The following is an 18,286-nucleotide window of genomic DNA, read 5'->3' as shown; positions in this document are numbered from 1 at the left end:
AAATTTCCCCACAGTTATTGCTAAGATTTCTCATATAAAAAAGGAAATTATGTTTCCAAGAGCCTGGGGATTGAACACAATTTTCTAGAGTCAATCAGACAATCCTACTTTCCTATAATGCAGTGCTTTTGAAATCAGCCACCCAGCATGGTATGTGACAGTATCCTGAATCTAATTATTTTCCCGTTTATAAGGGGGTGTGAAACAAACCTACTGTCCCTTTATATTGCACTTACACTTCTAATTATATCTACAGCTTGTTATCAAAACCATAATTAGGCAAGGTGCCCATAGGTCATGGAGCTCGGTTAGTAATTGTGGCGGGCTGGCTAACCGCCGGCAGTTAACGCTCAGGCTGATGCTCTCAAATTGTAGTTGTTACGGGAAGTCCATGCGACCAACGGATGGTTGCTGCTTCCACAGCAGTCTACCATTGTGCTCATTTTACTTCAAATAAGTTACTACTCTCCTTTGGAAGATAATTAAACAACGGCTTATGGTAACAGTTACCTCTGCTGTAGCCTTCACAGTTCCTTAATTAAAAAAAATACCCCAAATCTTACTTTCTAACAAGTAGGGAGTTCTAGCAAGCTCAAAGTTAGCTACTTGGGTTACTGGTCTCCCTGGTAAAAATACAAGGACATGATGCCTGGATGAAAATGTAGGTGCTTATGAATTAGTTCCAACTCATTAATCATATGCATGTTCCGTGTGTGGTTTTTCTATCCAAGAAACGAACACAAAGACAAGTCAGGGAGTGTGATTCTGCCACCTTTACTCTCCGCAAGCTCTCTCTATACAAGTACTCTCGCTCCATTCAGTGGGATTACTGGTTGAATGATGGGTTTGAGACCTAGATTTCTTTACAGTAGGTTTTGTAGCTGGAGTTTACCAATTCCTGTCAGAAATCACCTGGCCTTTCCTTGCCTTTTTGCTTTGAACTGAAGTTAAAGGTGCATGCAACCACACATATTTTGGCTAATTCTAAACTTTCCAGATGGGGACTCTTATTTCATGAGTGCAATTCAAAGCAGTATGTACCTTTGATCAGTTCATTATAGTAAGTAGAATAAAGAACCTCAAATGCAAACTAATTCAAGCCAATTTTAACCAACGTAATTCACGCTTTCTTTTTTGATACTGAAACTAAGTCTACTGATGGGCAGGCCAAATCAGGGCTACTTAAATTCAGCCTGTAACCTGGAAAAGCCTGTCTTTATCAGAGATGTTACCTTGCCTAACATGATATCTAAACATCTTTAAACCACTGCGCAGTCTGGATTCAGATCCGGAGCTAAACGTTATGGGTAGCAAGTAGCTATGTGTAATTCCTGTACAACACCATCCTGGGAGAGAAAGGCATTTCAGAGGCCACCTTGCCCATCTGAGGAAGGCCAATTAGGTTCATATTCATTACATCCAACCTGTTCTTCAAGACGTTCAGTGAGGAGGACTATAATCCTGCCCAGGTGATCTATTTCAGTGTTTCCAAAACTTTACTATTGGCAAGCTTTTCTTACTGCCTGCTGTGACTCATTCCAGTTTCAGCCCGTTGTTTCTTGTCATGGTGAATCAACTTAAAATTCTGGTTTTTTCTGACTTGTTATTATGATTTCAGAAGTAATAAAATGCTGTAATTGAGGACACTATTGTGACTTCTGTTTAAATGTATCCTAGTTAAGCCTTTATAATTATCTATTGATCACTGTGTATCCAGTATATTTTTCCAGGAACTAGCTAAATCATCACTAAATCATTCTCTGATCTTGTCTCTGAGAATTTTGCATTCTTAAAGAATTGTATGTAAATGTAAATATTGTAATTGCATAAGCAAATGGAAATGTCTTAGTATTGCAGTCCATATTATTATCACATTAATCCCTCTTCTGTAATTGAGGGATCTTTTTCATTGTTAACAATTCCAGTTATAGTGGAATTGATTTGTTGGTCAGAGAATTGATTTTTTTGTTTGTTTTAGCAACTGCTAAAACTGTTTAGCAATTTTAGAGGAATTTTCCAAGTAGAAACATATTGGCTATGTAGTGCAATGTTTAGAGGTATAGCCAAATGTTGCAGCCACTCAGTAGCTTACACATAACAACATATCTAAGACAGCACGTAGAAGTAGCTTTTTAGAGATGTTCACGTTGTCCAGTTAGAAGTGTCTGACAAAATTAACCTTTTTGTTTCTGCAAAAAGCTATGATTCTAATATTGATCAATGTGTATCCAAAGGATGCATTTTAACTTTCTAAATAATGGGTTATTATATATATATTCAAAATTATAATTTTCACCGTAAGATTGGTGAAGTCACTTATAAAATGTTGCTTCTGTTCACCAATTGGATTGATTTCTTCAAGACTTCTTGTACGTAGAAGTTTAAGTTATGCTAAGCTTTTTAATTATTCAAATCACCTGAGTATACTTAGGAAAAATGAGATTCAAAGTGGACTTCTAAAGGATAATGCTGCCGGTGTGAAGACTTTGTTTCTAAATTGCATTTCTCATCACAATATTTTTGCATAACCTCAGCTGAAAATAAAACTTGCTTTCCTAAATGTGAACAGAGAAATGAGCCACAAGAAAACACATTTTTATACAGAATATCATTATCTAGGCCTAGTTTCAAATCCAGCTGAGATATGTCAGCCTATTCTGAATGTGGAAAGAAACGGCTGAAGATCATCATACATTCCACAAAGATGTCATGCTGCTAGGGAATTGCTTTGAAATACATTCTGAAAGGCAGAAAAATTAAAAACAAACAAACAAACAAACAAAAAAACCCCAACAACCAAAAAAACCAACAAAACAAACCACAACCAGAAAAAAAACCCCGAAACCCCTTGTAAAAGGAAGTGCAGAGAAATAGCTGAGATTCCACCGGTCTCCAAAGAGGGGACCCATCAGCTGGCGCAAGGGTCCTGGCAGACATCTTGCTTTCCAGGCTCCTTCTCAGACCTAACAGAAGGGCAGGCAGAGAACTGCCTCCAAAGGCTTTTTTTTCCCCTCCAAAGATAATTGCCTAAGCTAAGTGAAATGCATCTCTCCTGGACATTTCTCTTTACTGAGTGAGCTCAAACAGCTTTAGACAGATCCTAAATGACTGGTTTGGCTGAGGGACTTGCCTTTCAAGTGTATGTATGAACATGCAGGGGAAAGAATATCATTCTCAGTGACAGGCTATGAGAAGGAAAAATCTATGCGATAAGATCTATCTGTCTATCTATCCAGAAACACGAATCCCTATAGTTGGGGGCTTTCTTTTTTCTTTTTTTTTTTTTTTAATGCAAAAGGCATAAAACCATCTTGGAAGCACAGACCAGGCTCCAGCCTTTTCTTCCTCCAGATGTGTGCCTTCAGTCACGGTTCCCCTCATCTTCTGCCCCACAAATCTCAAGCTGTTTTCTTCAGCTTCCAAGCTGAAGAATTAAGAACATTCCCCACCTCTTGTAGGACAGTCTAAGCTGTATCTCAGTGACTGTGGCCCTCTCCTGTGGGGTGGGAGGTGGATCCCACCTCACCACAGCATTTCCAGAGAAAACAGTGAGTTAGTTCCCGGAGAGGTGACTCCAGCTGTGAAGCCGTTTTAGACTCTAACTCAAATTCCCAAAGGCATGTAAGTAAGAACTATGGGTAAACAGCCAAGACGAGGAGAGAGGAGAGGTTTTAGCTATCCTCCTGTCCAGCATTTTACGTCAAACTGACTAAAGTTTCGCTCTGCGCAGCACAGAGGCTGTTTTGCATCCTGTGAGGGACACGCCATATGTTGTTATATGGAGAATTTGGCATCTCACTCTGCATTCTGAAGCCAGGACCCGGTAACCTAACACCCCCCCCGCCACAGCAAGGCTCCCCGTTGCCGTCCCCGTGTTCCCCAGTGGATCTTCAGACCTGCTTTTAAGACTAGTTAAGTATTTTATTAAATAACCCAAGACTGGAGCTGGCAACCGGGTTTGCTGTCTTTTGGCCACCAGTGGACCTTCTCCAGTCCAGCAGAACATTTTATAAGCCTCACCATTTTTCTAAATGGCATTAATTGTTATTTCCCTTCTCAGCTGTGCACTATGCTTTGTGCTTTTCGTCTGCCAATTTTATACCAGGGCAGCTGCAGTTCACTTTTGCTGTTTGGAAAACAGGTCTGTCAGATGGGGATGGCAGACAGTATATAAATATGAAACGATATTGAAAAGCATACCCAGTTAGCTACTTGTAAAACTACCTGCCAAAGTAATATAACATTCCAGACACACCTGCATACACATTGAAGGAAAAAAACCAAAGGAAAAGTCAGAATAAACTCTAAAAAAAATGTGTTTAGTTGTTTTTCTTTATTCTTTGACAAATGTACATATATGATTTTTTTTAAGGTAAAAAGTTGTTAATCCTAAAACATAGTACAGTAGCATACATAACTCTTTAAACAATTAACATTTACTTTTTTCAGTTATCATTTACAGTGAAGAACTGGGACTTTATATCCTTCAATCCTCAATTCAGATACTGGAGTATTTATTAAAGAATGAGGATGAGAAAGTTAGGTCTTTTCCATTCCCAGAACAAGTGAACTTGCAGTCCTGTGCCTAAAATTAATACAGTGTAAAATACACTTGATTCTGAACATCCTTTGTTTCAATAAATGAACATATAAACCAAATTCATGATGCAGCAGTAAGATAAAATAGAGACTGTCGTTACAGTCTGCAGAAGGAAAGCTACTTCCATTCTGTACGATTTCACAGTAAACAAATTTTAAGTTACAAAGCTAGTTCAGATGGTAGATGCAAACACATATTATTCTTCCTATTTTCTCTTGTAGTGTAGCCACATGGTATACAAAATAAACATGGAAGAAATAATCCTCAATCAACCAGGGGTTTCTCTACCATAGCCTGATCCCAAACCCATTGAAATTCATGGAAAGACTCCTACTAACTTATCTAGGCTGTACGACACAATAGTAGAAAATCTGTTTACATCGCTAAACTATTTTACAATGTGCCTAATGAAGGAAGACAGATGAGGATGGAAACAAGAATTCTTCCATTCAGCCTATAAACTCCCCAGAAAACAACACTGACGTGAGCTCACTAGCACACATATTTTCAGTGAATCGTGATTTTAGCTAGCACATATTTTGTGGGCTGTCTTCAGAGAAGACGGATAATGTAAAAGCCAAAGTTGTAAGTTCTTTCTGCTGGGGCACTATTTCTGCTTCCCAAAACTAAACAGAAGGAAAAGCACTATCAACCTACTTTTTGACCAGAATAAGAGTAGATGTCTTTATCCAGCCAGAACTAAGGCTTGTTAAATATCTTACATATGAGGACCGTGAACATTCCTTTGGAAAAGCTCAAAAAACCACCCCAAAACTGTTCAAGATTACTTGGTCAATTACAAAGAGTTTATTGGCATTATTTATTAGTAATCAAAATTACTTTTCTGGTAATCATAACTTTATCTACTTAACTGCTATTTTGCCCAGAGGAAAGTTCATGGAAAAAAATGTTTATGCATATAGAATTGGAGTGGCATGCTAGTGAGTCTCTTCACCAAACCGTAAGAACAAAGAGAATACTAAGAAAATTAGATATGAATATAGTAAATCCAATATGACCACATCAAGCATTTTTGCAAAAATTAGGTAAGTAATATGTTAAAAAGGACAAAATTTGTAAAAGAAAAAAAGCTGTAACCTCTGTTTGGCATGAATACAATAATATTTTTCAATGTTTTTTATAGTCATTCAGCCATCTTCAGTCTTTTCTATTGTTCATTTGAGATCCTTACCATCAATGAATAGTGCAGATATGCATCTGAATGGATAGAATACTGTAGACACACAACACTTAAAAGCGACTGTATTTCTTTTGACTCTACTTTTTACATTTCGTAGGGGAAAACTAAACCGAACTAAATCACTAGGAACATTGTCAAGGTGCTATGGTAATGCCTTTCATGGCTGTTGTGAGATATATATAATGCAGAATGTCCAGTGAAATGAAAATAGATTTGCTTCGGAAAGCAGAAGCAACGAGCTCCTTTAAGTTCTTTCTGTATTATAAATACAGCAAAGTATTCTCATAGGACCTTGAGACGAAATAAATGGTCCCAGGTGCCCTTAAGGCTGTTGGAAATACTGAGAAACTTGAAAGCTTTCATATTGCAGAGCCTACACAAAACTGTCCCTCTGTGCACTCTTGCATCTGCACACAAATACACCTCACCACGTTAAAGTGGACGGAAGATATATGGTGGGATTATTTGTAATATGATACGTGATTCAGTAATTCACATCACCTTTTCCAGCTGCATGCTATTTTATTCTATGGTCCTCTGAAGCCAGAGAGGACACTAGAGTACAGAAATAAATTAACCTAAAAAAGATTACGCATTCTGCTAACAGTAAGAAAAGTAAAATGAAACTGCCAATTTTCCTCATTAAATTATCCCTTAAGATTTGTTTGATGACATATCGTGAGTTAATTTTTAAGGTTTGTATTTTTTTTCTGTGGGAAGTCTATCTGAAAAGAAAATACTAATAAATGTGGTGGGAAGTTCCTGAACTTCCAGAACTGCAGCAGGAAATATTTGACCTTAAGAGACCTCTAACTGTGATGTTTTCATCAGGGAAAAATATCACTAAGCAGTGTCTACAGTAAAACTGTCTTACAACAGCAGTGTGGAATTTTAAACAAAATATGTCAAGAGTAATTAAAATCAGAAGAATGATCAAGTCTTAGTTAACATTGCTACATAAACAGCCACTACCAAAACAAGAAGCAAAACCCCCCAAAGATTATAGAGACAGTAAGCATCTTGTTTAAGAAAATTTAGAAGTTTAGAGTTTTTGTCTGAGTACATCCATCATTTATTCCACTTGTATTTAAGCTGTTCATATTCATCATTTTGGGGGTCTTTCACAAAGTTTAATTACAGTGCGGTAAATAGAGGGAGATTAAGAGTATTTCTGTTACGCAATAAAATTCAATTACTGACAGTTTTAAGAGGCATACCTAGACCTGTGGAAAGTTTGGAAGGGAATTTCCTTACACATTTTGCCAAAAGCAAAGAATGCCTCTACTTAATCCATGTGAGCACAAAGAGGTTTTCCTGAAGATTAATGATAAATAAATAGATAACAATAAATAAAGTAACATTTCCATTTTGAGCTGTCTTACACCTCTCAAGGCCACATAGCAGCTTTGCTGTCTATGGGTCAAGCCACCCTCCAGAAGCAAACGGTCAGAAAAGCCCAGAATATTTTGGAAGGGGCAAAACCGAATGCACAGGATCGCCTTGGAGCCTCGGTGAGCCACTGCTTGTCTGGCAGATCAAGGGCTGGGGCACCAAATTCACGTTACAGGCACAGTTTGTGTTTTACTTGCTTTTCCACGGCTTCTACACACTTAGGGCTGATGAGCAACTCAGTGAAAATATGGTTTATTTCTTGTGATTGCCTTCTGGATGGGCCAGAGCAGACCCACAGGATGCAGCAAAGATGACAGTGCTGTCAAGAACAGTCCAAAACTGGGGAAAAAACCCCTAGAATAGATCACTTCCTTGAGTTTACACAATTCATACAATTAAACAATCACCTTCCTCATCCTATGAAGCTTTGGCACCAAGTGCCTGTGCCCTGAGATCACTAATAGGCCTTAATTGCCCAAGTAGCCCCACCTGGGACCCCCACCCACCCCCTGTCCCAGGGGTATTTCAGCCCAGCCCTGGCCTTAGCCCTGGTTTGAGCAGTGCTACTGGGATGCCTGCTCCTAGAGCTCTTCCCAAATTATTGCTTAGGTGCTCCTGAAGGCCCATGTGGAATATCTTGTCTCTGGAATCTCCTGGGTTTGCCTTCTGGCTGTGAGTGTGGTGCATCATTTCTTCTCAGCTCCTTCAGGAAACAAGGAATTTGCTGCCGTTGCTGTCCCTTACCTGGGTAAGTCCCAGCAACTGAAATTGATAGGGGAAATGGTGGTACTTCACGTTTTGGTCTAAGATCTGTTGCCCTTTTAAAGGGAGTGGCAAACTCTAGGTCCTGATGCAATCCTAGAGTGATATTGAGAGGTCTTTCTGGCTTTGAGGGGCAACACATCTGAAACACCTGGGATTTCTCTCATTTTTTTCTGTTTGCATAAGATTAGCTTGCAAGGCTTCAGTGGTTAAGCATTTCAGGAAGGATGGTTGAAGATATAGTAAAAGTAAATGCTCGTTAGATGGTGGAGGAATCATACATGCTGACAGTGTGTAAATTAGTGTGTTTGAATCTTTTTAATATGGTTTTGTTTATACAATAGATAATTCCAGCTTAAACAGTACCATTACAACTTATTTTGTGAAGCTTTTTTGAGGAACTCATGCCCGACTTTCTAAATTAGGGTGGCTCCTTAAAAAAGACCTCATAAACAAGCTCCCATCAGAGTGAAGTCTTCCTGATGTTCAAGGTGATAAATCCTACAGTTCAATTTTTCCACCTGAGAGATCTTCCCAGTGAATAGCCATGTACCATTTGCTGCTTTGGAAAAAATACTTATTTACTGGCATGAGGAAAAGCTTTCTGGAACCCATACATTGTTTGAATTCTGCAGCTCCTAGTAGTGACTCTCTGGCTCTCATCTCGGAGTGTGCTGAAGGCGAATTCAAACCACATAGAGACAAATGTTGACAAGTACAAGATCAAATTATTGTTGATATCATTACTCTTCTCACTCCAAAGCATCAAAGGAAAAGTTATGGCTTTGTTGATTATTTTTAAATGCAAGACTGACTAATGAGAAAAATAATCACAACTTACAAAATCTTGTTTATTTGTATTCTAAAGGACAAAAGCCTCTTTAGATGTTTTTTCCAAGGTCAGGCTGAAAGCTTTATTTTGTATGAAAGAGAGAAAGAGCAACCCAAGCTGTGCAGTCTCCAGTACTTGAATTAAATCAAGATTCCACTGGAGATCTTCCAATCTTCTGTCTGGAAAATATGTAGCTTTAAGATCTCTTTCGTTCTCTGTGTGTTTTGTTTTGTTTTCCTTTGACTTGCATTTGCTAATGTAGAACAAAATCATCTTATTGCCATAAATTGCTTTAAGAAGTAATGATCTATGGATGTCATGAACTGGTGAGTCATACTAAGAATTATTTAAAACCTTATGTAGGTATAATCCTTTGCTACGTTTCATAGAAAAGAACCAAGATTTAGAGGGGAATGTCATCATTTGCTTATCTGAATAAACCATAAGACATGATAAAAGAATTTGAGAGATAAAATACCTAGATTGTGAATGCAGATGGTTGATTAGTACAAAGACAAAAACATGCGGAAAGTGTATTGCAAATATTGTTTTCTTTCAAGATGTTCCTAACACAAAACACTATCAATGGGACATCATTAGGAATACTTTCTGAAAAGAAGCCATGGAGATTTAGAAATTAAAATATTTTGTGGTTTTTAAAACATAAGTATTAAACCTGGAACTCATAAAATTTTGGGATGTTGTTTCCATAAATAGTGGATGAACTCTTTAATACAATGGAGCTGATACAGTGTTGTATATGAGTAAGGGGAGGATGTTATCAAAAAGAACTTTGGAGTCTTGATAGTTATGCTGCGTATTTATTGCTGCAGCAGTCTTGTTCCCGTATGTTCTGCATTTTTTGAGATGTTACCCTTACGCATGTGAATGTCCCCATTTAACTATCTTTGCAATATTTTTCCTGTTGAAAATAAATACATGAAAAGTAGTTGTCAGATGTCATGGACCTGTTGGAGTGAGTCCAGAGGAGGGCCATGAAGATGATCAGAGGGCTGGAGCACCTCTCCTGTGAAGGCAGGCTGAGAGAGTTGGGGTTGTTCAGCCTGGAGAAGAGAAGGCTCCAGGGAGACCTTACAGCAGCCTTCCAGTACCTAAAGGGGGCCTACAGGAAAGATGGGGAGGAACTCTTTAACAGGGAGTGTAGTGATAGGATGAGGGGTAACAGTCTTAAACTGAATGTGGGTAGATTTAGATTAGATATTAGGAAGAAATTCTTGACTGTGAGGGTGCTGAGGCACTGGGACAGGTTGCCCAGAGAGGCTGTGGATGCCCCATCCCTGGAAGTGTTCAAAGCCAGGTTGGATGGGGCTTTGAGCAACCTGGTCTAGCGGAAGGTGTCCCTGCCCATGGCAGGAGGGTGGAACTAGATGGTCTTTAAGGTCTCTTTCAACCCAAACCATTCTATGATTCTATAATTGCATCAGGTGGACTAAAAGGTTTATGAGGATGCTTGATACTTACAATAGGATTTTGAAAGCTACTGTATTCATTGCCGTAAATGTAAAGCATGATGCAAAATGATTGGTTGTCATTGACCTGAATTTTCTAGTAAATGGAAGTGCATTCCTGCCATAGCACTTCAGTCATGGCTTGGCCCTTTCCTCATTCATTAGGGGGCTAACCAGTGGACATCAATTTTATTCACTTTCTTGTACACCCATACCTGTGGTAAATTATTGTGTTTAATAGACAGTAAAACTACGAGATAACATCTGTAATGAGTGTCTCCCTCGGCATTCCTCAGGGGAAAATATCTGAGCTTACGTCAGTTGTGTGGCTCTAGGAAGCAAAGGCTGCCAAAAGAACTAAAAAGTGCTTGGACTGGAGAGTGCTGAGGTTTGAAACAGGCTTTAATTCTTCTGTAAATGAATTCCCTGCTCTTCGGACTACCTTCCAAGAAGACTGCAACCTGAGATCAATGCCTTCGGCTGGCTGCAGTTCTGATGAAAGCCTGTGAGGAGCGGGAGGAATAGCCCATATTACTTAATTCCTCACATGTTTTGAATGGTACGATTGCACTTTGCCATCAGTCCTTCCCCTGGAAGATCTCATTCCCCGCATGGCATGTCAGCATACAGAAAGCTGCTTCAAATTTGGATTTGAGGTAACCGAATCAAAGGAAGCTGGAAGCCAATGAGTAGTGGCTGGCAATTCCTGCAATGTAGATGCAGATATGGAGCCAGCCGTGCCTCCCACCAGCACCCAGCCACCCAAATGCTGCCATCACCAAAAAAATGCTGCAAGGCAGCTGGCACGGGGGGAGACCATGGGCTGGGGGAGGCTATGGCCAGAGAGTGGGGAATGAGTGCCGAGATGCTTATCTCTGCTCTCTGAACCTGGAGGACCTACCAAATGAGCCTGTCTTCAGCTTAATTGCATCTCTTCCTGCCTAGAGACAGAGCTAAAGCAACCCAAGTGCTCATCTTTCCTGAGATCTGACAGTGGATGTAAGAGGTATAAAGGAATGTTTTGCCTCCTGCTTGTGCTCTCCCCTCGCTTCTGCTACAGCCTTGCAAAGTAGGGTCAGAGAAGGAGCACATCACGCTTCCTGCTGTCCTCTGAGATGTAATTAAAGTAATTCCTGGTAATTTTGTGATTTCACAGGACAGATTCAGGCAGCCAAAGAATCAGAAGCAATGCCATGTGACATATAATCAGTACTCATCAACCTGCCAGATAGGAGTTTTGAAAAAATAATGTGATTATTCTTCATGTGGTAGGGTTTTTTGAGATACATCAGCAAGTTTTCTGAATCAAAAGGTAGTTAATTTGACAGGGAGGAATACCTCTTGTCTTCTGAACACAGTGATTCTTTTAAAGAGCAAATGTTCACTTAAAAGAGCCTAATCATTGATATTTCGGCCAGACATTTCTGAAAATGAAAGACCACATTTGCAAGAGCACTTGGGAACCTAGAAGTTTAAGCAAGTGTTTAATGGGATTCACAGAAACTCCAGAGCAAGCAAGTAACTAATAAGCAAAAGAAATTTTACCAGTCCCACTTTGGATTCACTCATATCTTTTAAATTCTATATAAAAAGTTAGAAAACTTTAGGTAATATAAAAACCCAATTCTTCTTTTGAAGTCAGTCAGTAATACACCTGCATCTTGTTTACATCATGTACAGGAGATGAACTTTCATGAGTTAACCCTTCTAGTGATTATTTGAATATGGATTGAGAATGGGATTGGTCATGCAGTTTCTCAATAGGATGCAGACATGCAAACCATTTAGATCTTTATAGAATTATTTTTATTTACGTTTTGTAACTTCTCTTTACTGTCATTTAAAAAGAAGCATTCAAGTGTCTTCATTGCTTTTAATGTGCTCCTTCAAATTACCACAGCACTACTTGAGACAGTTTGTGGCTCTTAATTCACTACCCATGGCAAAATTCCAACTTGTAATATAAGTGCTTTTTTAAGATTCCAGGTTTAGAAACCTGAACAATATTTTGTTTGACATATTGACTGACCAAAGATGAGAAGTATATTGTAATGATGTTTAATTTACTCCTTTCACATGAGCCATTCAGCATAATCTCTGAAGTTGGATACCATTCAGAAGGGTACATCTGAAAATCTGTTATACTAATTACTTATTTATGCTGTTAGTGAAAAAGCCAAACTGATTAACTTGCATTCTGTTGTGAATCTTCAAATTCTCATATTTAAAATCCTCTTTAAGTTACTCTAAATTTGAGGTTGGGGTAAGGCCTAACAGCCTGTTCTTACAACAGAGTATATAATATTTTACTCCACTTCAATGGAACCACCTGTAGAATATAATGCAATTTATTGCTAGAAACGTTATTAAAATCAAAGTTTAAGTGCCCTAGTCATGTTCAAGACTTGCTTCTGTAGATAGAGAAGAAAATCTGTTCTCTGAGGTTTTTTTAGAATCTCAAAACACTTTCTGGATTACTTTTCCAGTAGGCTTTCCAGTATGCCCCTGGAAGATATAAAAGAGCTCAAGTACTGGAAATACATAATTCCTAAAGCATATATGAGCATGTAATCTTAATTCTCTACTTATGTGATCATAGGTATTCTCAGACCTACTCTTGAAAAGTGAAACTTTATATTACTACAGGAACAAGACAGGACAAATGGAAAGAAGGAAGGGAATTTTACGTTATTCCCTGGGGATTCTTTTCATCCTGGAAAAGGGATTTGCACCATATAATAGTATTAAATCACCTGTCCCTGCAAGTAAACTCATAAACCCAGAGTATTAGCAATGGAGATTGTAGATGTTAAAATAAATGGAAAGAAAAGATTTCTTTTTAAATTATTCAGTAAAAAGTAACAAAATTGCTGTAATATTCTGTCTGAAATACTTTGTCCCTTGTTATGCAAAGGTACAAGGCAGAAAAATGCAATTATTCCTATGAATTCCTACTCATTCAGCTGTACATGGCTTTTCCTTAGGAAGAAAGGTCTTTTCCTTGGCAGAAAGTAGTCTTTACCTATCCTTTACCCTTTAAAAACTGCTGGGTATAACTCTACTAGTAAAGCCTGACTTATGACAGCTAAGATTTAAAATGATTTAGCAATCTCATTTCACTATTGCATTTCACATGATGTCATTATGATACACTTATTAAAGTTTGGTTACTATTTCAAAAAAAGTTGGCATGTCTAATGATGGTGTTAGAAATCTAAGAGGCTTAATTTACATGTACATAATAACAATTGGATTCAGTTCTTTGGGGGGAAAAGTAATCAAAAGATTTAAGTATGATCTTCAAATCCTGGAAATGTAAAGATCTAAGGATATTTATCTTAGGAACCCTTGACAAGCCAGTAAGTCACATGAAAAAATTATTTCAGAGCAAATGAGTTACCTTACATTTTAATTTTCAAATGGAGAAAATGAAGCAAATCTTAAACTAATGTTCTTTTTAAATGCTTCTATCAGTCTTCTATCCATGGCTGTAGATTAGGGATCTCTGGATAGTTGTTTGATATTATGTAATTACATGTTTCTTTAGCCTTATCTTCAGATGTTTTATTTACATTGGAACTGGGTAGTATGTTTTGCTGCTTGTCTTGAGAAGAGGCTGTATTTCTGAAAGTATGTACCTTCTTCCTAACGAGGCCTCCTAAAACAAACATGTCTCATGCAATCAGGCAATCTTAATGTCTGTCTCCAGTTCATTATTTGTGAACCCATTTGCCACTTTATATCAGAACTGATGGAAGAGTAATAGTGCTAGAAATGCAAAGTTCTTGCAGGTTCTGTGGAACTAGCCAAAATAAAGTATTAGTGACTGTGGTGAAGGACGGGCTACAGTGTGAACCGAACCCCAGAGAGTTAACATGGGAGAAACATGAGTGTCTGGCTGATGGGGAAACCTTTAATTGATTATTGCATTTTATCAGAAAGCAAAGCCATAGGAAACCATGTTTTCTCCTTCTGTTGCTATAATATATGTGCAGTTAGCTACTTGATTAAAGTATTAAACTCCACATTTGCTAAAGCACATAGCTATCTGCCACTTCAGAGTGATCCAGAGCAATACTAATATTGCTCTGACTGGCAGTGATAGCTTTGCATTCCAGCTCTGTCCCCCACAGTGAAAAAAGGTTTGAAAGAAAGTACTTTTTCAAAGAGAATGGAAAATGTGGAAAATAGCAGGTACAAGAACATCTGTGCCATCAGATGAGTAGAAATAAAGATCTGAAAGATATATCATTGTAATTGAGATGTGACATAATAGCTATGGTTATCTGTAGTGGTCAGTTGTGGGGGATTCCTCGGTGTGGTTTATTCTTGCTCTTTGTGCAGACCAGCACAACTGGGACAAATTAAATGTGTGAGGTTTTGATGACTGGAAGAAAGCAACTCATTCATTTTTCTCTCCTGCCTTCCACTCTAAGCATTTTGCTTCAAAGGCTGCAGGAATGTTGTGACTTATTCGCTTCCAGATGTTTGATTCAAAGCATTTTCCCCCAGTAACTAGTAATACCTAACAAGGCTTAAAAGAAGACTTTAGCATGTCCTAGAAGTACTTGACTGGTTTCCTGATATGACTTTTTTAACAGTTAAATGGGTTATAAAATGCTTTATTGGAAAACATGGAGTCTTCTAACCCTAACTCTATGTCCAGTCAAGTCACTCCTTTCCAAGAATTAAACATACACATCAACATTGAGTAGCCAATCAGACATGTAAGTCAACAAAGAAATTGTGAGCAAATATTGCCATACCACTATCTGATGTTAGATACTACATATAAAACCTTAAATATAGAGGTTACCTTCTTATCTGCAGGTATATAAATGGGGATTTTTTTCCTGGACATACTACTTGCATGGGACAGGACTCATCTTGGTGAGAAACAGAAGGTTCATTTTGCTGCAGATAGTTGATTTTTTTAAGACCGTGACCAAGCACTTTACCTGCTTAAAATACTTCATATTCATGAATGACCATAAATTTGTGCAGAGATAGCAAGGTCTTAAATGTACGCATTTTTATAATCTTTCCAGACTGAAATATGTGTGTGGGAGTATAATAGTTTTATTTCTCTGACCCCTACAACGTATTCAGAAAGTGCCAAACAACTTTGATTGCATCTTAGGGGTGCGAACAACTGTCTCAGAAAACTGATGCTGGATGTGTGTTCAGAGGTGGAACTGTTCTTTCACCAGTATTTTTGTCATAACCAGCTGTACCACCAACACCATGCATGGGTGGTTTTGCTGCAGAGTAGATGTTGAAAGGGGTATAAAGATTATTGTGTTCCAGTCATAGTGGACTTAATCTTGTGCATATTTTTGTTCTAGTTCTGTTGTATTCACTGATGGTCAGTGTCTTTTTCATTACTACAGCCTTAACCATGGAACTCTGAGAGATTTAGGATGTGTGGATCATGGGATCTGTCTAGTCTCCTGCAGTCCTCACCAGAACTATTTTGTCCTGTCTTGGTCTCATCTGCTTCTCCATCCAAAGTCTGTTCCTGTCATGGTTGGTGTCCTTGAGTAATGGACCACTGGCTACTTCTGACTGTAGTGGGGTCACATTATCTTAGGACAAGGTTCATGAAAAATACTGAATAGAAATATTATTCCAAGAAACAGTGAAATGCAAAGTGCTGACTAGCAAATAACAAACCTTCGCTATGCTCCCTTTCCTGCCATTTAAATGATGGGCATTTTCAAATGTCATCACCAGGAACCTGTTGTTTCATAGTTGAAAAATAAGTGCTTTTGTCAATGCACCTGAAAAGACTCAGTGATGGTTTATCACTGAGAACTCTGTTCAGATATGCTTTTTGCATAAAGATAGTGAACATACTTTCTGATGTTCTGGCTGACTGCCGTTTTAGACCACTTAGCACTAAAGGCAGTGGACTAAGAACCCTGGCTAAAGTTAAGTAAGCATGTTTCTGCTCGTGTTTATGGATGTAGACACATTTAAACTGTGTGAAGAGTTGGATCAATGCTTTAACTGCGGTTAAGTATGTAACAAGAGCAAGAGAATTAGTCTTTGCATGGGAAGAAAACTGTCCTGAATTGCCAAATGTAGTGTCTGAGTTTTATCTGAATCAGACCATTAGTCTCTGTTTCCTTTCCAATACCTCACTCCAGACCTGGGGAAAAAATAAACTCCAAGCCTTAGACATCAAGATTTCTTTTAGATTTTTCTTGGATACCGTGAAGTAATTTTAATTTTTTTGTTGCCTTTGGGTTCAACATAAGGACAAGTATTCCCACTCAGCATCTGTCAAAGTATTTTCCTCAGAGAAATCTGCAGAGCTGTTACCCAAAATTCTGCTTGCACATTTACACAGCTCTGCACTTGTCCTTGCCTCCTAGAAATAATGATTGATTTAGAGGGCCAATTCTGTGTTTAATTAAAGCCTACACTGTCCTCCTCTTCATATACTGTCTTCCATGTCCCAGAACTCTTTACAGAGTGTATAATTGCTGTTGTAATTAAATTCACCAATTCCAGGATCTTGTTTCTTACTATTAACCATGGTTTTTTCACCTTTAGAACAAAGCTTTGCAAATCCATTCATGTCCTTTAGTATAGACTTCACATTTCCCTATCAAGGCTTCCTAATTTTTTCTCCCCTCTCAATTATCTAACTCCAAAGACTTTTGGTATATCAACAACCTTGGCACACTGCTCTTGCCCAGACACCCTTGTAGCACACCTGCTTGTCACTTTAGGACTGTAAAAACCACTTTTGCAGATACTCCTGTGTTTGGCTTCTCTATAAGTCATCTAAATGCTTGTCTACAGCTCTAACAGTAGTCACAGCCTTTCTAGTCTCATGTTTTTAAAGATGACCTTGCTCTGGAGGCTGCACTGCTGTATCGTGCCTTACTGCAGAGCATACCCTCAGTGTTTTCCAACGGGATGTACTTGTGCTTACCACCATCTATTTAACAAAGGAGTGTTGGTGTTCACTGAGTGCTGGTTCATAAACATTTTTCAATTTCGCAATGCTGATGTGGGTATGTTAAGGGGCACTCATTCTTAAGCAAAGATTTACTTGTTAATCTATTTTTTTACCAAGAAGTTTGTAAAGTCTTCCTATTTTTATTTTTAATAGACCATGACAGAACAAATTTGATATTAAGTGAAGTCTTAAAGGTCTCCAAATTTCAATGAAAATTCATAGTATTTTATGTATGAATATATTTAATAAGTATAAATCTGAATAGAGGCATATACTAAATACCAAAAGAAAAACAGTTCAGCTTTAAGGATCTAATTTTAATAGGTGTCCAAGTCATCCATGGTATCTTCAGTACAGGTATCCTTTCACAAATAACTTGGGTTTCCATAGGCAGACAGTTGGTTTTGTGTGGTAGATAAGCATGCATTAAATTTCTGTCTGCATGTAGTTTCCTCTGACACAGACATATATACTCACAAATGCTAGATATTATTCCACAGGCAAATATGCACATGTTGTTTAGGGTACGTAGCCAGATCCAAAACTTCATGTGAACCTCATCTTCAGCTTTAAAGACACCGGTAGTCCAACAGGACTCTGAGACTACTCATACAGATAGACATGTGAGTAAGGATTAAAGCAGAGAGGCTACTGAAACACAGCTCTTATCTAAAATACGTGAGTGGAAGTTTGAAAGCCAGCTGAAGGTTACTTCAGGCTAAGGCTGTCATTCTTCAAAATTAACTCCACAAAGAGGTCTTAATGCCAATTTTAATGTGAAACCTTTATTAAAAATGGCATTTATGGTATTTCTTTTTTCAGACCATCACACTGAGCACGGTCAGCGTAGCTTAATCCATTTTTCATCCACTTTTATCTTTGTCTTCTGTAATCTGGTTCAGTACTTCAGTAAGGGAAAAATATTTGGAGTTACACCATTCCCTCTGCTTCAGCTTCTGCTCTAAATATATAATCTGCTTAATGCAGCAAAAAGAACAAAACCAATAATGGATGTAAATATTGACAAACTTGAAATGCATCAGAAACCCTTTTTCCTCTC

The sequence above is a fragment of the Accipiter gentilis genome, chromosome 12 (genome assembly GCF_929443795.1).
Source record: "Accipiter gentilis chromosome 12, bAccGen1.1, whole genome shotgun sequence".
NCBI classification, from domain to species: Eukaryota; Metazoa; Chordata; class Aves; order Accipitriformes; family Accipitridae; genus Astur; species Astur gentilis.
Note: the sequence above shows the minus strand (reverse complement) of the source record.